The sequence below is a fragment of the Mustela lutreola genome, chromosome 7, assembly GCF_030435805.1.
Source record: "Mustela lutreola isolate mMusLut2 chromosome 7, mMusLut2.pri, whole genome shotgun sequence".
Classification (NCBI taxonomy): domain Eukaryota; kingdom Metazoa; phylum Chordata; class Mammalia; order Carnivora; family Mustelidae; genus Mustela; species Mustela lutreola.
In genome coordinates, this window is record NC_081296.1 from 80,817,058 (window position 1) to 80,840,740 (window position 23,683).

General features: G+C 42.3%; 1 long non-coding RNA gene across 1 annotated transcript in view; it reads right to left on the minus strand.

Annotated features, from left to right (window-relative positions):
- Nucleotides 1-1,083: 1,083 nt before the first annotated feature.
- The window catches only part of LOC131836379 (uncharacterized), a 186,271-nt gene continuing 163,671 nt past the window's right edge, over nt 1,084-23,683 (minus strand). Inside the window, exons 4-5 of the long non-coding RNA XR_009355591.1 lie at nt 4,731-4,858; nt 1,084-1,672 (exon numbers count right to left, since the gene is read on the minus strand). This is a non-coding gene — a long non-coding RNA (uncharacterized LOC131836379). The remainder of the gene's footprint in view (nt 1,673-4,730; nt 4,859-23,683) is intronic.

Sequence of the window (23,683 nt, forward strand, 5' to 3'; positions counted from 1 at the left end):
GGGGGAGGAATGGCCCCTGCCTCTTGGGCTATGGTGAGGATTAAGGGGGATAGTGTCTGTGAAGCTCTCAGCACAGTGTCTGGCACAAAGCAAGCCATCAGTCGTGAGGTGCTGTACACACACCTCTAATTATCCCTCAGGGTCCAGTGTAATCGACAAAGCTCTGTGCTATGCCTCAGGCCCCCGGCAGAGTCTGGAGATACCAGAGTCTGGGAGAGTCAGATGGTGGGCAACCTACCATTACAATTAGGGAATGAAGTGCTGGAGGACTTCGGAGAAAAGCACGCCTTACTTTGTCAGAGGGATACAGGGAAGAGGTCCAGGAAGTGTTCACTGAAGAGGTAACGTCTGAGATCTGATTTCACAGGGTGAGAAGGAGCAGCTCCAGCTGAGAGACATCACAGGAGAGGCTTAGGGCCCTCCATCCTGCCACTGGAGTGCGGAGTGTGTGGAGGGAGGTTTGCAGAACCCTCAGGGTTCAGGGCAGAGGCAAAGGGCATCAGTTCCTCTCGACAGCAGTGCCTTGCTCCCCCTTTCCCTGTGGCCATCTAACCTGTTTCTTGTCGCTGCAGTCAAGTCCCGGGCAAAAGTCCTGGGGGCCATTATGCAAATGTCCTGCGCATGGAGACTTCTAGCAACAGCCGCCATGGCCATGGCCCATTGGCTGGGGGAAGTAGCCAGGGACCTGTGTCCTTGAGGGCAGGAGTGTTTCTACCCCACGTGCCTCTAATACAGCAGCCAGTCACCCCGAGACATTTTTCGTCCCCGACAGATTCACACAGGGGATTTGTATGGCTGTCCTGTTTTCTCTATCCTTAAATCTAGAAATGTCTCTCCATCTCTGTTTAAGAAGGGGAGGATCTGCTTCTGGCAGGAGAAAGAGCCAGAACAAGTGATGGGCTCTGGTGGTCACCCTACAACCAGCAGAGAGAGACCTGACAGTCTTGTCAGATGATGGATGAGCCACGCCTGCGGAAGACAGCTGAGTGCCCAGCTTCCCCCTACCAGGCCACCTCCCACCCCCGTCTCCTGGGCAACGAAGCCTCCGGCTGACCCCCTCCCCCCAACAATAATGAGATGGAAATGAACAGTGCTGCAGCATAATGAGCACGACAAAAATAGAGCCATTGCTAAGTAATGGGCCGGCCCTGGTTGAGGAGCAGGAGGAGGAAGGCAGGGCTCTCCTCTCACAGCCACAGTTCTGCTGTGTCGCTGGGACTTGACCAGGCATAGGCAAGTTTGGGCTCTGTAGTGGCAAAGAGATCAGGGAGGGACTAAAAGGTGGGCCTAGGTGCAAAACCTAAGCAGACTCTGGCCTGGTCACTATGGGGAAGGGACGACATGAGGACCCACAGCTGCCGATGTGAGGTTGCTGCCATCACCTCAAACCCCACGCCTTCCTGTACATAGCAGCAAATGGTCTAAAAGAGTTAACTAATGAGACAGATTTCTTTTCTTTTTTTCAAAATATTGCACCTATTGTCTGTAGTGTATAGTGGAAGAAGCTTGCTCATTATACCTTTGTTTCTTCTTTGTTCCGTTGGTGGCTTGGAGTACCTGCCAGGAAAGGCAGTCACGCCTGGGGAAGGAGGGATCCACGTGCTGCAGGGACAGCTGTCTCTGAAGCCTTCTGGCACCAAGTCCCTCTGCAGTCTTTCCTTTCTATTATTTTCTAAAAAAATACAAAATTATTTTTTAAATAAGTAATACCTGCATGAAGTACAAAATGCAAAAGGAACAAAAAAAAGTTTACAGTAAAACTGGATATTCCTTCCTCCTGCTCTCCACCCCCAGCCACTGTTTTCTTTCCTGGAAGCAACCACGGCCAGCGGTTCCTTAGGCAGCTTTCTAGAGATGCAGAGCATGCGCAAGTACATATGTCCCCCTCCTCAACACAAACACTTTCTTTCCTTTTTTTTTTTCCTTTTTTTAACCTAAGGCTAACATCTCCTATCAGTCAGAGCCCTGACAGAAAACAGATGGCCCCCACAAAATGAGTCATTGAGTCAAGAATAATAAACGGACGGTTTACAGAAGTGTGGACAGGACACAGGAGAAGCACAAGGGATAGTGTGATGCCCAGGGCCAGTCATCATGCAGGGAGACGGGCAGTGACTCCTGTGAGCCGCAGGGCCAGTGGAGCGTCACAGGGAGGAGGCCAGGGGCATAAACACCCACCCCGCTTCTCCTCCCTCTGTCCTCATGCTGCAATACTGAAACTCCAGCTTGAGCCCCAGAACAAGACAGTCTGTTGATGTCGTTTACAGGGGTCACCCTTGGGCAGGATGGGCGGGGTGAGGGCAAACAGTGGCATGACCCCCATGCAGGCACTCAGCACCTGGATCCACATTTCACTGGTTTCCACTTAACAGTCTGCCTCTACCTCTAGCCTCACTCTCCTGCTGGCTTAGAGCACTCTGTAGTATTCCTGTTGTGGAACACTGTATCGCATGTATAGTATACATAATATATACATGTATATCATACAGATGAATACAAACTACATATATACATTCGTTTATGTGTAAAACTGATGGAATTTCATGTCATTTTTATTTTTTATTTACAAAAAATATTTATTTACTTATTTGAGAGAGAGTGCATACACATGAGTGGGGGGAGGGGTAGAAGGAGAGGTAGAGAAGCAGACTCCCCGCTGAGCACAGAGCTCATCACAGGGCTGGATTGTGGGGTTGGATCTCACGACCCCCAAAATCATGACCTGAGCCAAAAATCAAAGGTCAGACACCCAGGTGCCCCACACTGATGGACTTGTATGATTGTTTCCAATGTCCTGCTATTCCAAACAATGCTCCAAAGCATATCTTTTTTCTTAGTCATTTCACATGGCAAGGATAGGTACAGAATACATTTCTGAGACTGCTGGATCAAAGAGTGTATGCTTCTAAAATTTTGATAGACACTGCCACAGGCCCCTGCATCGAGCTGGTACAAATTTACATGTGCCTCAGCAATGGATAAGGTTTCTGTGCAGTGTTTAAACAATCTGGGTGACAAAGATGTGAATAAACTTCTTAGAGCATCTCTCTGATGGTGTCTGTCACCTTCATGAAATATAAATCCCTCTTTTTTTTTTTTTTTTAAAGATTTTATTTATTTATTTGACAGAGAGAGATCACAAGTAGGCAGAGAGGCAGACAGAGAGAAAGGAGGAAGCAGGCTCCCCGCTGAGCAGAGAGCCCGATGCGGGGCTCGATCCCAGGATCCTGAGATCATGACCAGAGCCGAAGGCAGCGGCTTAACCCACTGAGCCACCCAGGCGCCCCTAAATCCCTCTTTTTTTGAGGGGGAAATTATGAAAATACGTATTTCCCCCTTGTTTTCTGTCATTTTTGTTTTGTTTTGTTTTCTGTCATTTCTTTCAGAATTGTTCAGCAGGGATAAAATTTCTACACTCATTAAATGGAGTTCTGCTCATTCTTTGGGAATATCCTGTATCACTTGAAGTTACAAATAATAGCCTCAACTTAAAAGTTAAAAGTTTCTAGTTTATCTTCCTAGACATGAACAAATCAACTGTATTAAAAAAAAAAAATCTTGGAGACAGTTAAGGAAACCACATATGTATTGGGCATTAGGGGACTCCAAAAAAATCACCATTAATCCCACTACGTGTGGCAGTTTCGCTGGAGCACACAAGAAAATGTTCCTGCTCTCTAAAAAACAATGTGGAATCCCCAGAAGTGTGAAATGCCAGATATCTGCAACTTACCCCAAAACACCTTAGAAAAAAAAAAGATGGAGTAAATACACAAACATGAACAATCATTAAATCTAGATAATAGACATTTTCCCATATGTTCAGAAACCCTCATAAGGAAAATTCTTAATGAGGAGTCCAGCCAAAATAATAATCAGCATTTCATCCCTTACCCAAAGGTAAGCCTTCTTTCCTCTCTTCCTCTGGCTTCTGTTCCCCCACCTCAGCCTAGCCCTCTGCCAGTGATCCACAAACCCTGACCCAGCAGAGCCTCTCTACTTTCCACATGGTCCTCCTAGGGGGAGAGTGGTTCCAGCCTGGTTTTCCCTCTGTTGAGTGGCAAACACTTGTTCCATGGAAAACCCTCAACTCTCCAACAAACCCTGGAAATACAGGCTCCCTGTTCTGTCCCACACGAAGCTTTAGCCTTCTCAGGCCCAAGTGAAGCAATCATGAAAGACCACCCCTCCAGGTCGTCTTGGAACATACACCAAGCCCACGAGGATGTGGTGGAGGCCCCCCTCTCAATATTTGTGGTTTATGTTGGAAAGTGGCCTCCTGTCCTCTCCTCCCTGGAGATGGGGGAGTGAGAAAGTACCAGCATTCTCTGAAGAAATCTTATAAACCCTCCCAGTATACGTCTTGGATAAGACACCCCCCCCCCCACCATGATATTGAACATATCTTAGTATTATTTAACTTTTACTTTCCATCAAATGCATTTAGAGTTTCATGCATATTTACACAGCAGGGTTTATGACATTCAACTCCATTTTGTTTGTAACTGTGCCAGAGAATGTTATTTTATTATCTATTGTTATGGTGATTTAACACAACAAACATTTCTTTTCTCAACAGCTTCTGAGAGTCAGGAATCTAGGACTGGCTTATCTGGGGGGTTCTGGCTCAGGATCTCCTGTGAGGCTGCGATCAAGATGTAGGCCAGGACTGTAGTCATTTGAAGGCTTGCGTGGGCCTGGGGGTTCCACTTCCAGGAGGGCTCACTTACCTGGCTGAGCCTCAGTTTTTCTCAGGTTGTTATCTGGAGACCTCCATTTCTCACTAAGTTGTCTGTTGTAAGCTGTCTCCATAGGGCTATTCAAAATATGGCAGCTGGCTTTCCCCAGAGTGGATGATCTGAGGGAGCAAGAAAGAAGCCATGATATGTCTTATGACCTAGCCTCAGAAGTGACACGCTATGCTCCTGCCATATGCTATCAATCACATGGACAAAAACCATGGTACACGGAGGAGGAGACAGGGGTGTGACTACCTGGAGGCAGGGACCACTGGGTCTATTTTAGAGGTTAGCCACCTTACCTATTGATGTCATCCTGCACGTGCTCAAAGCTGTCAGTGTAAGCTGTGACCATGGACAGTCCCCCACAGAGTCGGATACCACGTTGGAGAGATCCCTCTAAGGTTTTGAGTGTGGCCCTTGGTCACTGGGTACCAATACCTTAGTAAAGTCTGTGTCTCTCAGAGGTCATAGAGATAACAGCACCATCACTCTCTTCGTGGTGAGTCAGGGCCAGAGGATATGTTTTCCAGACAGACCCTGTTCTGTGCTTCCAACCTCTTCTCACAGCACCTGGTGCTCTCTTGTGCCCCTGCCATTGACTCTCTTACAGCAGAAGGCCCTGAAGGACCCAGCATGCAGAAAGAACTAAATTCCAGCGGGGATTGGGCTCAAATCTGGGTGCTCCAAACTGCTCCTCCCCACCCCAAAACACAGGAATAAGATTTATCTGCAGTGATCAGCGTGAGAAATGGGGACAAGGTGAAGAGGGGAGCTGCACTTGAGTTGGGGCAGATGGTGTCTATTTTCCTGTTGTAGAAGTGAATCCTAGCACAAAGAGACTTCAGTGGATGAGAAGAGAAGGCACCAAAAGCAAAGCTAAAGACGACACACCCTACTCCCTACTGAGGGCCTTCAAGGGATCTAGAATTCTATGGTCCTGCCACATCAAGGACCTGATCTCTTAGGAGAAGAAGGGGGTGAGAGAAAGGATAATTTCTTTCCTTCTTTCTCTTTCTTTCTTTCTTTCTTTCTTTCGATTTTATTTTTAAGTAATTTCTACATCCAGCATGGTGCTCGAACCCACAACCCCGAGATCAAGAGTCATAGGCTCTACTGACTGAGCCAGCCCGGCACCTCAAGGAAAATGGCTTTTTGAGTCTAGGGAGAAACTATCTAGTTAGCACACTTATGAACTTAAAACAAATTCCATTTGGGTTTGCACATGAGGTTCTTGCAATTTTGGTTTGTGCAAAGTAGCTTCCCTGGGGGAAAAATTGGAACTGAGAAGTAGTAGGGGCTGGGACGGTACTGCCTGTGGGGAGGGGCAGTATTGTGTGAGAGCAGCTCTTCGACTTTGTTCCTTCTCTGCCAAAGGCTTACCACGTCCACGCTCCGGAATCTAATTTACCAACTCCCAAACTCAGAGAGATGGCATTGCTGTTCTTATTCTATGGGTAATGAAACAGGCCCTCCAGAGGACAGATAACTCCCTGGATTTTAGATTTTATGTATTTATTTGAGACAGAGAGAGTGTGCACAAGCAGGGAGAGCTACAGAGGGAGAGGGAGAAGCAGGCTCCCAATGAGTAGAGTGCCTGACGTAGGGCTCCATCCCAGGGCCTGGGATCATGATCTGAGCCGAAGGCACCCACTGAGTTATCCAGACACCCCTCCCCAAGTTATTTATTTATTTTTATAGATTTTATTTTATTCATTTATTTGACAGACAGAGATCACAAGTAGGCAGAGAGGCAGGCAGAGAGAGAGGGGGAAGCAGGCTCCCCGCTGAGCAGAGAGCCCGATGCGGGGCTCGATCCCCTAAGATCATGACCCGAGCTGAAGGCAGAGGCTTTAACCCACTGAGCTACCCAGGTTCCCCCTCCCCAAGTTATTCTTAAAACTCGAGAGGACATCCATACCGAGACAAAACTCACATCCTGGCAGCTGCAAAATTGTTTCCCCACAGCCGAAACTGGATTTCTAGCAGGGCTGGCCACTTTCCTTACAGACCATTATCAGCTGTCCCTTTTTAGCAACACATTCCAAGTGACTACACTTTCTAACCAGAAATGAAAACTCGATATGAACAGATTCACCCACTTTGTGGGTCATTCTCATTTCGTATTCTGCCCTCCACTAACAGTGGGCTTACTACCATTCTACCTGTGGCTGCAGGGGCCGGCCACTGTGTAGTTTCCACGGGGGCCATTCCCACAGCAGTCACGGGGAAGCCAGAAGTAGGAACGAGGTGTGTCCTTTCAAACAACATATAACTGGATTTAAAAAAAAAAAAAAAAGCCCATGTGAGACCCCCCCATTTTTTAAAAAGTGAGTTTAGTTTGTAGTTTTTTTTTTTTTTTGCCAATCCTGTTGTATGTGGACATACTTCTTCTTTTTCAAGGTTTTCTTCCCCATTTCTTTTCTCCTTTCTTGCCTTTTGAGGTTTCCTTGGTTCTTTCATTGGTTAGAAGGAGGACACTGTATTTCCACATCCATTTTTGTGGCTAGGTGGAATTTTTTTTGTTTAATAGGGGCACCTGGGTGGCTCAGTGGGTTAAAGCCTCTGCCTTTGGCTCAGGTCATAATCCCAGGGTCCTGGGATCGAGCCCTGCATCGGGCTCTCTGCTCAGCAGGGAGCATGCTTCCTCCTCTCTCTCTCTCTGCCTACTGGTAATCTCTGTCTGTCAATTAAATAAATAAATAAATCTTTAAAAAAATAATATGCACACTTAACTATATCTTTCAATAAAAGTGTAAAGTTCATCAAAATGGTAATCCTTCTCCTCCTCTAAAGACATAGAATGCCTTATTTTCCCACTGCTATTTTTCTCCTACCCTCCCTATTGTCATTGTCTAGTATTTTAATTCCTCGATGCTTTTAACCTCTCAATAGTTATGATTTACCACGCATCAAGGATTAGACTTGCCAACGTGTTTTATCACTCTTGGCCCATTACTGCTTCTTCTAGGCCATTCTTCCTTTCTGGTTCATTTCCCTTTTTTTGCTGAGGTAATACTCCTGAAATGCTGTCAAGTTGTTCTTTTTCTTCGGTGTTCTGTGATAAAACCCTGATGTCTCCAGCCAAGATGAGGCTTATCTTTAATTACGTTGCTTAATATTGGGTGTATCCCTTTAATGCTGGAAACCTCAGCCATTATTTCTCAACAGGGCAATGTCATAGAAGTGTTGGGAGGTGGGGACAACATGACATAGGATGATCAAGGAGAGGTCTCTGAGAAGGTGATATGGGCACTGAGATCTAAATGATGAGGCAGAAGGAAGAGCAAATTTAAGAGTTTGGTGGGATTCGGGAATTGAAGGAAGGCCCCTGAGTCTGGGGCCTGGGGAGTGAGGGGTGTGGCAGAAGATTAGATGAGATCAGAGAGGGAGGGCTCTCCGGACACTTCATGGGAATTTGAGTGGAGAGATGAAGGAGTTTGGCGCGAGCTTTTACGGTAAAGACACTTAACTCTTCTCCAGAGCCCACTGATTCTTTCCCAGGGTCCAAGTGGTATTATTTGCCTTACAGTTAGGTGTGACCATCTAGCCGTCTCCTCAACAACGGGATGAGAACAGAAGCGATGTACACTACTCCCAGTCTTGCCCTATAAAACATTCCCACAAATTTTCCTCTGTGCTCTTTTTGGTCTCTTGGGATGGAAGCAGCCATAACAATCATGAAAGCTACATGTTAAAAAACCAAACCAAACCAAACCAAACCAAAAAAAAACAAAAAAGCTACATGTTGTAGATGATGGAGTTGCCATTAGGTTGGTTGCCCAAGTGATTTTCTGGAGTGGAACTCCCATCCCCATCCTTGATCCAACCATCCTGACCTGGAACAGTCCTGCATGGTTTAATGGGAAAGAAACCAGCATCTTGTTCTCCAAACCCTGGACTGTGTGTTATTACAACCAAGCCTGGTGAATGCTGCCCAGAGGACCTTAGCAAAGAAAGCTGAAGTCCTGTGCATCACATGAGGGCAGGCTTGAACGTTCAGAGTAGTCTTAGATTTTATAGATTAATAGTGTCAGAGACAGAACAGCTTGCTGAGGGGGTGCTGCTCTTCAACACATAAGCAATAACAACACAGAGGAATTAGCTGTTCTTCCCAAAGACCCTTGATGGCAAAAACCAGATTATAAACCAGAGCTCCAAGTTTCTAGTTCAGGTTCTGTTCTTGGGACAACAGGAAGGGAGGTGGGGAGAGAGGTAAGGAAGGCTGCACTTGCGTTCATTGGCCACCTGAGGGCTATGCTCGTCACTGGTGCTTTAGGACAATTCAGCAAGAACTTTCTTTAGACAAGTGTGCTCTCCGTTCCTGTGGCTGAGGATACTTACGTCCTGCAATGATGCTGTGGGCTCTGTATCAGTTTAGAGGCTCAGCAGGAAACTGGGAACAACTCAAACTGGGTTATTGTGAATAGTCCTCTTATTAAACTCCCCTCAAAGGTATGGTGGGATTTAGGAAACCGAGTAGGATGGTGTAGTGCCCTGGGGCCTGTGATGGTGGAAATCATTGTCACGCCTAAGTCTGAAGGGGTATATTGATTTTACTAGTGGTGCTGTAACAAATGGCCACAAATCTAGTACTTGAAAAAGCACAAATTTATTCCCTTACAGTTCTATGGGTCAGAAGTCTAAAATGGGTCTCACTGAACCTAGCCCTAGTGCCATGTTTCTTTCTGGAGACACCGAGGAAGAATAATTTCCTTGTGTTTTGTAGTAGCTCTTTCTAGTACTGTACTAGTGCCTGTACTCTTTGGTTCTTAACCCCCTTCCAACTTCAAAGTCAGCAATGGCTGGTCAAGTCTTCCTAATGATGCCATTTCTCCATTTCTGACTCTTCTGGTCCCCTCTTCCACATTTAAAGGACCCTTGTAATTACATTGGGTTAAACTGGATAATTCAGGATAATCTCCTTATTTGAAAGTCAGGTGATTGGCAATCTTAATTCCATCTGCAACCTTAATTCTCACCTTGTCATATAACCTAACATATTCACAGGTTCTGGAAATTAGGATGGGGACAGCTCTGACAGGAGTATGACCTTTCCTAGAGAACTGAGTCCTCCAAATTAGGAAAGGTAGATATCACCTGGCCAGTTTTCTACCTGGCCACAGGGGACCAGGAAGCAAAGGAAAGATTTATTGCACTCGTTTGGTAATCGGTCCTGATTAGCATGAGGAGCTAGGGTTGCTTCTATACAAGAGGATAGTAAATAGAATTTCCAGAACTCAGGGCATTTATTTGGGCATTTCTTAGTACTCCTATGTTCTATAATAACCACAGGAATCACAGGAACTGCAACCCACCCAAGCTGGGAAAATAAAGGGCCCAAAGGTCTGGGTTTCTCTACCAGACAATTAACTTGGGCCAACCTAAATGCTGTCAAGAGATGAGGGAAATTTAGAATGGGTGTAGAGGAAAGAGAGAGTGAATATCAGGTATGACCAGGGACAAGCTCCGACGGCAAGCACTCTTGTTTCTGAGTTCTTCCAGGAGTATGCAACTGGGCACCACCTTGAGGGGCTCTGTGACTAATTCCTATGTAGACCTCTCTCTAGGGCAAGATGTAGGGCATCTTGTACTCCCCCCAAAATGAAATCTCTACCATATAGCGCAGGAGTCAATACAATAAAGAGAGTGGATTGGAGAGATAGGAGGGGTGGGTTATATCTGATGCAAATCTATGTTCATCCGTAGATTTCTTCAGCACCAACAGCCTTATGGACTCTGCTGACACTACTAGAGGCTGACCATCACTCTCTCTGGGAACACTTGGTCTTTTACCTTGACTGCTGCTAGGCTGAACATCCACGAGCCCTGAGTTCCTGACTCCTTCCACAACTTCTAGACTTCAGTGAAATGCCTTACTGATTCTCATATAGAAAAGGCCACGTGACAACATCTGAACTGTTGAGTCAACTTTCTGCTGACTGAGTCTCCGCTAATGAAAACGGGAGATGGCAGGGAGATTGCAGATAAATTCCCCTTCCTCCTCCTTCCCGTGGCCTACTCTGAAGTGCCATTTCTCTCTGCAGCCTGTTTGGAGAGGAACCGTATGCCAACTAGACTTGCTTGCTGAGTAACCTGCTGTGATCTTGGAGGCTTCTCGTGAAGTGTCAGCCAGAATGACAACGTACCATTTCACACTTCTTCATGCCTTTCTTGCTTGGCTTCCCCTTTCCTTATCTTTGCTGCCCTGCTTATGAATCCCAAGTGGAATGGTTAATTTAATGTGTCCATTTGTCTGGGCCATGGTGCCCAGATATGTGGTGAAAACTTTTTCTGGATGTTTCTGTGAGGGTGTTTTTGGATGAGATGAACATTCAGATCAGTGGACTTTGAGTAAAGCACATTGTCCTCTATGTGTGGATGGGCCTTGTTCAATCAACTGAAGGCCTGAATAGAACAAAAGGCTGACTTCCTCCAGGCCAGAGAGAATTATGCAGCAGACAGCCTTCGAATGTCAAATGTAGCATCAAGCTTTCCCTGGCCTCCAGCCTGTTGGCCCACCTTGCAATTTTTGGACTTGTCAGCCTATAATTTCAAGAGCCAATTCCTTAAAATAAATCACTTTCTTTATAATTACATAACATATTGGTTCTCTTTCTCTGGAGAACCTTTCTTTGCTAATAACATCAAGGAAGGCTCCAGCCCTTTCATCCTTGCTTTAGCCTCTTTTTTTAGAGGGAATAAATCCAGCTAAGACAAGGTACCTGCCTTTTATGGACCTGACACCTCATCTCCATCCCCATGTGAATATTAAAACCGAGGCCCTAGACTCTAAGGGCCAACCAACCTCCAGGTCCATACTGACTGCCCTATTGTCTTCATCTTCTTACCACACTGGCTTTGGGTTCCTTATTTCCCTCTGGGACTTGAGAATTTCCTATTATTTATTATATTCCTATTATTTTATAATAAAATTCCTTTTTATTAATCTCTTTTATTTTATTCCTCAACAAATATTTTCAGTATTATTATACACTATTCAGTATCTCTTTATATTTGTAGCAGGAGGGTAGCCCTGTCTCTATACAGCACATTGACTGGATTTCCTCATGCAATTTGTCCTTACACATATGAAATTGTCAAACAGTAACAAATTCTTCATATGTGTGTGTGAGGTTCACAATTTCCATCATATGGGGATTTGATTTTGCTGACCACTAGTTTTGGATAGTTATATTGGTTTTCCTTTTTACTATTAAAATTCATCTTATGGTGAATATATTTATGGATAAAAACTTTCAGTATTTGGTATTATGCCCCTAGTAGAGATTCCAAAAAGTAGAATCACCACATCAAAGAATACAAACATTTTAAAATCCAAATTGCTCTCATTAATTATGCCTCCATGTGACTTCACTCTAGACATCTTGATTGAAGTTTAGCATTGACGTGTCTCTTGCGACTTTGATCTGTTCCTTGAGGTGAATTCTTTAGATAGCTACTCTCATTCATTATAGATTTCTTTTTACTAGTTTAAATCTCAGAGGGCAGTCATCTGCAAGTTGTATCTTTCTGGTTATAAAGACACAGTTATGTTCATGAACAAGATATTCTGCATAGTCTTAACATAGCTCTTATTTTGAATTACACCTTAACGTTAGGATACGTGTGTGGACATTTCCCTTTTGCTTCCTAGAAAATAAACATTGTAACTGGCACGGTTAAGTGTCTGAGCTCTGGGGTCAGACCTGCCAGGATACAAATCACAGCTCCACTGCTCACTTGCTTTGTCACTTTGGCAAATCATTTACCCACACTGAGCTTTAGATATTTTATCTGTCAGATGGGAGTAACAATAGTACCTAACTCAAAAGGCTGCTATGAGAATGAATTGAGATAACAAATCTAAAGCCCTGGATACACACAAAAGAAAGCACACCATCAGCCTGCAGGAGTGTAGCTGTTATTAACAATTGGACCTCAGCTCCTCATGGACCCTCCCTGTGGCCCCTGGATCCTGGGGGCAGACAGCGGCTGTGGGGAAACTGGCTCTCCCCCCAAGGGCTCAGTTTGTCATCCCTTTATTCTATTTCTAACAGCACTTTACAGATGAACTAAGTGTAACATAATTATTTGTCTTATTCTATTTTCCTTTTAGCCTTAAAAAACATTTTTTTTTTTTTTTTTTAGTTTTTTAAGAGTTAAAATATTATAGGGACACCTGGGTGGCTCAGTCGGTTCGATGTCCAACTCTTCATTTTGGTTCCTGTTATGATGTCAGGGTCCCGAGAGCGAGCTCTGCATCGGTCTCTGAGCTCAACAGGGAGTCTGCTGGGGATTCTTTCCCCTTCCGCTCCTCCCCCTGCTCTCTCTTTCTTCCTCCCTCTCAAATAAATAAACAGATAAACTCATTTTTTTTTTTTAATGCTAAACCATTATAGACTAAAGTCCTTTTTATCTCAGTTTTTTAATTGTGGTATAATACATAAAACTTACTATCTTAATCATTTTTTAATTTTTTTTTAAAGATTTTATTTATTTATTTGACAGAGAGAGATCACAAGTAGACAGAGAGGCAGGCAGAGAGAGAGAGAGGGAAGCAGGCTCCCTGCTGAGCAGAGAGCCGGATGTGGGTGATCCCAGGACCCTGAGATCATGACCTGAGCCAAAGGCAGAGGCTTTAACCCACTGAGCCACCCAGGCGCCCCCTATCTTAATCATTTTTTAAAAAGATTTATTTATGTATTTATTTGACAGACAGAGATCACAAGTTGGCAGAGAGATAGGCAGAGAGAGAGGGGGAAGCAGACTCCCCGCTGAGCAGAGAGCCCGATGCGGGGCTCAATCCCAGGACCCTGGGATCATGACCTGAGCCAAAGGCAGAGGCTTTAACCCACTGAGCCACCCAGGCGCCCCTATCTTAATCATTTTCAAGTGTACGGTGCAGTGGTATTAAATATATTTACAATGTTGGGTAAGCATCATGACCATCCATGTCCAGAACTCCTTTCATCTTGTAAAACTGAAACACTATGCCCATTGTCTAATGGCATAACTCCCATCCCCCTCTACCCTACCCCTGGCAACCAACATCCTACTTCCTGTCTCTATGAAGCTGACTCCTCTAAGTACCTCATATAAGTGGAATCATACAGGGTTTGTCTTTTTCTGACTGGCTTATCTCACTTAGCATGATGTCTTTAAGGTTCATCCATATTATAGCATATGTCAGAGTTTCCTTCCTTCTTAAGCTGAATAATATTTCATTGTATATACTTACTATATTGTGCTTATCCATCCACATGAAAGCCGCTTAGACAACACTCCTACTCTCCAACCCCTCTCCCTCACACCCAAGATGACCACACTCATGATTTAGGTATTCCCTCCAGATGTAAAAGCATTTTTTAAAACTTTTTTTAAAGATTTTTTTTTTTTTTAAATTTGACAGAGAGAGAGAGATCACAAGTAGGCAGAGGAGCAGGCAGAGAGAGGGGGAAGCAGGCTCCCCGCTGAGCAGAGAGTCCGATGTGGGGCTCAATCCCAGGACCCTGAGATCATGACCTGAGCCAAAGGCAGAGGCTTAACCCACTGAGCCACCCAGGCGCCCCTAATGATTTTGCATTTACCCATGCTGATATATATGGATCTAGTTACTCCATTTTCATACTGCATAATTTTCCATTTTATGTATATATTCTTAGTTTTATTTACCCACTTTCCTATTGATCCCTCGGATTTGAGCCCAGTAGCTTTTGTTGGCTTTCTGATACTCTAAAAATAAATTAAAAATTATATGTCCAGTTTTTTTCTAGTCCTTAGAGGGAGAGCTGGTTCTGGCTTTGTTTTTAGCTCTTCACTCTGCAAACCAAATATTCAAGAATATATCCACAGAATTCTTTACAGTGTCAAGTTCCAGATAAAACATCAATAAAATTTTCCACCAGAGAGAGAGAAAATCAACTATGTTCTCTGACTTCAATTCTGTAAAATTAGAAATAGAAATAACTAACTTCATTTTTTAAAAGATTTTATTTATTTATTTGAAAGAGAGAGAACATGAGTGGAGGGAGGGGCAGAAGGAGAGTCAGACTCCCCTTTGAGCACAGAGCCGGACACACTAGGCTGGATCCCAGAATCCCAAGATCATGACCAAAGCAGAAGTCAGACGCTTAATTGACTGAGCCACCCAGGTGCCCCAGAAATATCTGACTTTAATGAGCATTTAATAAGTACTAGGCATAAATCTAGATGCTTGAAACATATTAAGTTACTAAATCTCATTTAATCAGCACAAAAACCCCATGAAATAAGAATAGTATTATTACCATACACAAATGAGAAAAAGGCAATGAGATGATTTGCCCAAACTCTCATAGGGTTTTTGTGGTGGAACAGGATTCAAAACAGAGCAGTGGTCTGATTCCATGGTGCTTAATCATTTCATGATAATACTATTTTGAAAGTAGAATTTAAAAAAAGAATACTTGCAAATTAAAAGTGAAAGGGAGAATAAGTGAATTGGAAAACACTTTAGAAGATTCTGAAGTATGGGGAAGCAAAAAGAAAAGAAAAGTAGACAAAGGTAGACTGAAAGCCTCGAACTACATCTACTGGACAACAGGAATCCTAACTTTACCAAATGACAGTAAATGGAAAGGGAAGATGTAGGTAGAGTAAACGTAAATGTAAAACATTTACATAGTAAATTTACATTTACTATTTACTATATAAATAAATACTATATAAATATATATAAATAAGTACTATATAAATAAATTTACTATTTACTAAATGAACATTTACATAGTAAATGTAAAACATTTTCATAAATGTAATTCTGAATCGGCAGTGAATTTCTTTCTTTCTTCTTCTTTTTTTTTTTTTTTAAAGATTTTATTTACTTATTTGCCAGAGAGAGAGAGCACAAACAGAGGAAATGACAGGCAGAGGGAGAAAAAGAAGCAGGCTCCCATTAAGCAGAGAGCCTGATGTGGGACTTGATGCCAGGACCCTGGGACCATGACCTGAGCTGAAGGCAGAGGCTTAAACTTCTGAACCACCCAGGCGCCCCAGGCAGTGAATTTCTTATTAACATAGTTGGTGTGCTATTTTGAAAGTGAAATGAAATCTTGAAACAAGTGGTATCCAAAATAAGGTGCATGTGCCCCTGAGGGCCAACAAAATCATTTCTTTATTCCCAGAAAGAAAGCATCAGGATTTGTCATCTTTACACGAAATTTATCTATTTTTATCTTTTTGTATATATTTTGTAATTTATATAATATGTTGGAAAGTGACGCATGTCTATAATTTATAAATGAATAAATAAATAAATATTACAGAGGGATGCTCAGTATTTATTCATTGGATATTTGAAAATTTTGGGCACCATTTCTAGACAAAATAACAAACAAGACTGGGTTGGGATTTATTCAGTGGGAAATAAAAGTATGTTAATTTGGGAGATTTTTTTCTGTGAAAGAATGGAAATACTGAAAAAATACAGAATTTATTAGAAAATTTTATGGCTGTATGTCTGTTGAAATTTAAGGATACTGACCAAAATTAGTGTAAATATCTAATACCTTCTGAACAAGCAAAGGTAAAAAGATATACCTTTATCAATCTAACATTAGTCAAGAAAGGGGGGGAGCTAAGAATAAGGAATAAGGATGTTGTGCGGGGGGGTTGATTGATAGCCCCCCCAAAAGATATGATTATATCTTAATCCCTGGAATTTGTAAATGTGACCTTATTTGGAAAAAAAGTCTTTGCACGGGGTGCCTGGGTGGCTCAGTCATTTAAGTAAGTGTCTGCCTTTGGCTCAGGTCATGATTCCAGGGTCCTAGGATCCTGGAATTCTGGGATCCAGCCCCACATCAGGCTCCCCGCTCAGCAGGGAGCCAGCTTCTCCCTCTCCCTCTGCCACTCCCTCTACTTGTGCGCTCTCACACACTCTCTCTCTCTGTCAAATAAATAAATAAAATCTTTTTTAAAAAGTCTTTGTACGTGGAATGAAGTTAAGGATCCCTAGATGAGATCACCCTCAGTTATCTGGCTAGGCCCTAAATCCAAATCCAATGCTAAGTGTCAGACACACAGGGAGAGGACTGCTGGTCTGAGGAAGACAGAGGCAGAGATGGGAGAGATGCAGCTGCAAGTCTAGGAATGCCAATAGCCACAGGAGCTAGCTGAGGCAAGGGACAGACTGTCCTCAAGAGCTTCAGGAGGGAACCTGGCCCTGCTAACACTTACATTCCAGACTTCTGGCCTCCAGATCTATGACAAAACAGTTTCTGGAGTTTTTTACATTCACCCCTTTGTAGTAATTTGTCATAGCAGCCTTAGTAAACTAGTAATAGATGATCAACAGAAAATGCAGTAACATTGGGTAGAAATAAGTCCACATTTATTGATCATTGCGAGCAGGTAAATGAATCTATTCAGACCAGCAGATCGGATTAAATAAAGCAATACAAAATCCAGTTATAGGCTGATGACAAGAGATGGAGGGGAAAAATGGCTGCAAAGGTTGTAAATATAAGGATGGAGAAGATAGAGTGGCCAATTATTTTTTATTAATTATTTTTATTAACATATAACGTATTATTTGCCCCAGGGGTACAGGTCTGTGAATTGTTGGGCTTACACATTTTACAGCAAGAGTGGCTAATTATTAACTGAAGAAAGTTGGAGTGTCAATATTAGGTCAGACCATATGAAATTTAAGACAAAGAGCTAATGAGAATAAAAGCGCCCATACATAATTATCCAGAGAAGACTCTACTAAGGGGGCTTTATTTATGTGTAAGTAAAGTTAAAACAGAAAGTCAAGCTGGAGGAAGGTAGGCTAGGCTAAGGCTTATTTTCCTAATGCATAGAGAACCTCTACACAACAATAAGAAAAAGACAAAAACTCTTAGGGAAAAAATGGGCCAGGGATACGAATAGATGTTCCCAGAAAATGCTCAACTGCAGCAGTACAGAAAGAAATAGAGTTAAACTATGCTGAAATACCATTTTTATCTAATTAACTCATTTATTGAGACATTTTTATTTTAAAACATAGTTGACATGTAATGTCCTATTAGTCTCATGTGCACAACATCATGACTCGATGATTCTGTATATTATACTCGCTCACCACGGTAAGGGTGGTCACTTTCTGTCATTAGAATATTACTGACTGTAGTCTCTATGCTGTACCTCATGACTTACTTGTAACTGGAAGTCTGTACCTCTTAATCACCTTCCCCATTTTAAAATGATCTGAATGGTAAAGATCCAATAAGTTGATTGAACTCTGGGTTAGCCGGTAGTTAGGATGTGATGAAACAGGCCCTCTCACACATTGTATGCAGCAGTGTAAATCTATAGAACATCAGACAATTTGGCAATTTGACAATATGGAATAAAATAACACAAGCATAATCCTTTTGACCGACAAATTTCACTTCTCCTAATTTATCTACAGATACAAACAAAACGATGTATGAAAGAAGCTATTAATTATACTACTATTTATAAAAGCAAAAGATTGATTACAATTCAGTGAACAGTCATAAAATACAAATGCTGTGTGCAACTATTAAAAAGAATGAGGATTCTCAGTATGTAGTGATTCATGATCATCTCCAAAATGTATTATTTATTAAATGAAAGGTAGGACAGCGTGTACAATATGCTGCTCTTTTATAAGAAGGAGTTACAACTACCTAAGTATGATTTATACGTAGTTGCTCATACACGCACAAAGTCTTGCTGAAAGGATAGATAAAAAGACAACTGGTAACATTGGTTGCCACTGGAGGGGAACTAAGAGGCTGGCGCAGTGGAATGGGAGGGAGACTGGAACCAACAAACCAAACAATAGCTATCTGAGACCAAACTACCACCACCATCCTCTCATCTCCATAGAAAGAAAAAAAAAACTATAGAGATAATTGGCAATATTAAGAGCTGGGTCTTTTAAAATGACTAGTAAAGGGCATCATGGTGGCTCATTCGGTTTAGCATCTGCCTTTTGCTCAGGTCATGATCTCAGGGTCCTGGGACTGAGTCCTGAATCGGTCTCCTTGCTCAGCATGGAGTCTGCCTCTCTCTCTCCTCTGCCTCCCCTCACTCTCGAAATTGCCCCTCCCTCCTTCCGCCCCCATTCATGGTCACGCATGCCCTCTCTTGCTTGTTCAAATAAATAAATAAGATCTGAAAAAAATAAAAAAATAAAATTACTAACAGAATAGACAAATGAGGGGCGGGGCTGATCAAAGACATGAGAGAATGTACAAATAAGATTTGGTGAGATGTGTCCATTCTTGGTCCCCACCTATTATGTGTCAAGGCTGTGGATGACTTCAACGTCATTTAGAATGGGGTAAGGCATAGGCTTTCTTCTAAGGCCAAGTTGTCAAGAGAAGGCAGGAATGCCCTCATCATCCCACAGAGGCATGCCAGGGATTGTCAAGCCCCCAGTGTGCACCTGCTTCCCAGTGAGGGTCCTTATCCCCTTGTAACCTTCCTTTCCTTCTGAAAAGCACAAATGTAGGAACAACCTTATCAGTGAGAGGATACACATATTGTTTGGCATCAGGAAAACTTGAAAAAGTAAAAAATTATTAGAGAAAACAAATGAATAACTAATCAAACTCTGTTTTCCTGCCCCCTCTCAATAAAAATACCAGGACAAGATAGTTTTAGAGATGTGTTTTTTCAACTAGAAATGGATCATTTAAAAAAATCCAGACAGTTTTGGAGGAGAGACAGAGAGGGAGGTGGGGGGGGAGAGACAAAGGGGGCGGGGGATGACGATACTCATTTATATTCCCCCCAGTTTTGATATATTTGAGTTTTCATTTTTTAAAAGATTTTATTTATTTATTTGGCAGAGACAGCGAGAGAGCAGGGGTGGTGGAAGAGGGAGAAGCAGGCCTTCCGCCTAGCAGGGAGCCAGATGTGGGGCTCAATCCAGGACCCTGGGATCATGACCCGAGCAAAAGGCAGCTGCTTAACAACTGAGCCACCCAGGCGCCCCTTGAGTTTTCATTTAATTCGATTAAAGTATTTTCTAATTTCTCTTGTATATCACTGTCGATGTCTGGGTATTTAACAGTGGATTGTTTCATTTACAGATGTTTAGAGATTTCCCAGTCACCTTTGTTATTTACTTCTAGCTTCACCCCCATTGAGGCCAGAGGGCATACTTGTAATATTTCAGTCTTGTTCAAAGAGTTGGGGTTGTTTTCTGGCCCAGGATATGGTCTATCATGATGAATGTTTCATGTGTGCTTACGAAAAACAAGGTATATTCTGCTCTTGTTAAGTGGAGTGTTCTATACGTGTCAGTTAGGTCAAGCTGGTTGACGGTATTGTTTGTATCTGTAGATATCCTCATTGATTTTCCATTTACGTGCTCTATCAATTACTGAGAAAGGAGAGTTGAAGCCTTCAACTATAAATGCAGATTATCCTGTTTCTCCTTCTAATTCTAACCGTTCTTGCTTTATCTATTTTGAAGTTCTGTTTTTAGATGCATACACTTAGGAGAGTTACATCTTCTTGCTAATGTGATCCCTTTTTCATTATGTAATGTTCCTCTTTATCCCTGGCAATAGTCTTTGTTCTGAAGTGTACTTTTTTTTTTTTTTTTTTTGTACTAATATAGCTTCTCCAGCTTTCTTTTGAGCTTTGCTTGCATGATCTCCTTTTTCCATCTTTTAACTTTTAAACCCTTTCTTTCTTCAATTTCAGAGTGACTTTCTGGTAGACCACGTATTAGCTGGGTCATGTTTTGTATCCAATCTGACAATCTTTGCTTTTTAATTGGGGGTTCTCTCTGCTCCTGTCTCTTTCACCAGCACTTGGTGGAAGGCTTTGGAAGAGAGCTTGTGAGTGAGTTCAGACTCTCTTGTGTCTGGGTGTTCATGGTTCCAAACCAGTGGTTCTCAGTCAGGAGCATTTTGCCCCCAAAAGGATATTTGGTAATGTCTGAAGACGTTTTTGATGATCACAATGGGGCGGGGGGAGGGGTGGTTACTACTGACATCAAGTAGGAAGACACCAGGAACACTGCTAAATATTCTACAATGCCTGGGACAGCCTTTCACAAAAAATAATTATCCTGCCCAAAATGTTAATAGGGGTAATGCTGAGAAACTGTTCTAAACTGCATGTTAGCCCACACTCAGTCTTAAAGAATTCATTAAAATTTTAGCTGCTTTCCTCCTACCCACTTTTATGGCAACCTCTTCTTCCCCTACTTTGACAAAAGTGAAACAGTTCATGTGTCCCATTTTTCTTCCACCAGTCTTCTCAGTGTTCAACATTCAACTCACATGGTTGCCTCTGCTTTCTGATGGTGTCTAGGAAAGTTATGATTCTGTAGATTATATTTTTTTCATTGCTAGGGTGGGAGTTGATATTTTCTCGGAGCTTTGTACATTCTAAGAGGAAACTAAACTTCCATTCGGTTTTAATTTAATTTAATTTTTTTAAAGATTTTATTTATTTATTTGACAGACAGAGATCACAAGTAGGCAAAGAGGCAGGCAGAGAGAGAGGAGGAAGCAGGCTCCCTGCTGAGCAGAGAGCCTGATGTGGGGCTCCATCCCAGGACCCTGAGGTCATGACCTGAGCTGAAGGCAGAGGCTTTAACACACTGAGCCACCCAGGCGCATTCAGTTTTTAAATAATCAATTCTAAACCAGGAAAAGGCCAACTATTGACAATTTCAACAAGGAACGTAGATGGCAAAAATTCCAAAGTGGTAGTGATAGTATATACATAATAGAAATTTACACACAAAATAAACATGTATATACAAATAGAAATTTATCTCATTAATGTTCAGAGATAAAAGGGTTAATCATTCATTCCATTGTTTCCTACAGATAAGTCCTTTCTTCATACTGAAATCTGATGACAATTAAATTCTGATATTTTTCCAAGCTACTGTATGAAGAGGAGGCCATCGCTATACAGCATACTGCAACATAAGGACTCTTTGATCACCAATTCTGGTGCAGTGCTATATACATAATAAATCATGGACATGCAGAGTTTATCCCAAGAGTACAGGATGTTCACCAGCAGAAAATGTATCAGTATAATCCAGTTCCTTAAGAGACCAAAGGACCAATCCATATAATCATCTCAATAGAAGCAAAAAATTTCTTCCTATAGAATTTAAAATCTATTCAGAATAAAAAAAAAAAAGCAACTTGTAGCAAACTAGGACTAGAAGGAAATTTTCTACTCTTTTCTTTTTTTTTTAAAAGATTTTATTTATTTATCTGACAGAGAGGTCACAAGTAGGCAGAAAGGCAGGCAGAGAGAGAGGGGGAAGCAGGCTCTCTGCTGAGCAGCGAGCCCAATACAGGGCTTGATTCCAGGATCCTGGGATCATGACCTAAGCCGAAGGCAGAGACAACCCACGGAGCCACCCAGGCGCCCTAGAAGGGAATTTTCTTAACCCAATGTAGAGTCCTACCAAACATCTATAATAGATATAATTTAAAAGTGAATCCTAACTATATTCCCATGGGACTCAGTAATAAGAAAAGGATGCCTGCAGCACTCCTACTATTCAATCTTATACTGGAGGTTTTAATCAATACAATAAAATACGAGAAGGAGGTAAAATGTAAGAATTCATAAGAATGAGAAAAACTCAATATTCATCAATGCATAGAATCTAAGACAAGATATTAGAACTAATAAGTCAGCAGTTTGCTAGCTGCAAGTTCAACATGCAAAATCAGTAATGTTGTCCTACAACATAACCAGTTAAAAATGTTAGAGAGAAAAGGGTACCATGCATAAAATCTATCAGCTATCTAAGAATAAAAATAACATCGAGTTTGCTCTATCTTTACAGAGAAACATATAAACCATTTTGGAAGAGCAAAATGAAGATCTGAGTAAGTGGAGAGATCTCCTACATCTGAGGAGGCTCAGTAACACGAAGATGCCCATTTGTTCCCACTTTGATCTATGAGGTAGGTCCATGTGATTCTGATCCAAATTTCAATAGTTTGTTTTGTGTCTCAGTGCAACTCATATGGAAGAATGAAACTTTAAGAATAGCAAAAACAGGGGCGTCTGAGTGGCTCAGTGGGTTAAGCCGCTGCCTTGGGCTCAGGTCATGATCTCAGAGTCCTGGGATCAAGCCCTGCATCGGGCTCTCTGCTCAGCAGGGGGCCTGCTTCCTCCTCTCTGCCTGCCTCTCTGGCTGTTCGTGATCTCTCTCTGTCAAATAAATAAATAAATAAATAATCTTTAAAAAAAAAAAAAAAAGAATAGCAAAAACAATTCTGCTCTTTGCTATTTGTCATGATCCCAGGGTCCTGGGATGGAGTCCCACATCTGGCTCCCTGCTCAGTAAGGAGTCTGTTTCTTTCTCTCCCTCTGCCCCTCCTGCCAGCTTGTTCTCTCTCTCTCTCAAAGAAAATATAATCTTTAAAAAATTAAAAAGAAATTAGATCCCTACTTCAAACCATATACAAAAATAAATTGAAGTTGAATTAAAAACTACATTTGAGGGGCACCTGGGTGGCTCAGTGGGTTAAAGCCTCTGCCTTCGGCTCAGGTCATGATCCCAGGATCCTGCGATCAAGCCCTGCATCTGGCTCTCTGCTCAGCAGGGAGCCTGATTGCTCCTCTCTCTCTGCCTGCTTCTCAGCCTACTTGTGATCTCTGCCTGTCAAATAAATAAATAAAATCTTATACAAACGTAGTGATCCAAAGGGGCACGTGCACCCGAATGTTTATAGCAGCAATGTCCACAATAGCCAAACTATGGAAAGAACCTAGATGTCCATCAACAGATGAATGGATTAAGAAGATGTGGTATATATATACAATGGAATACTATGCAGCCATCAAAAGAAATGAAATCTTGCCATTTGCGACAACATGGATGGAACTAGAGTGTATCATGCTTAGCGAAGTAAGTCAAGCAGAGAAAGACAACTCTCACATGATCT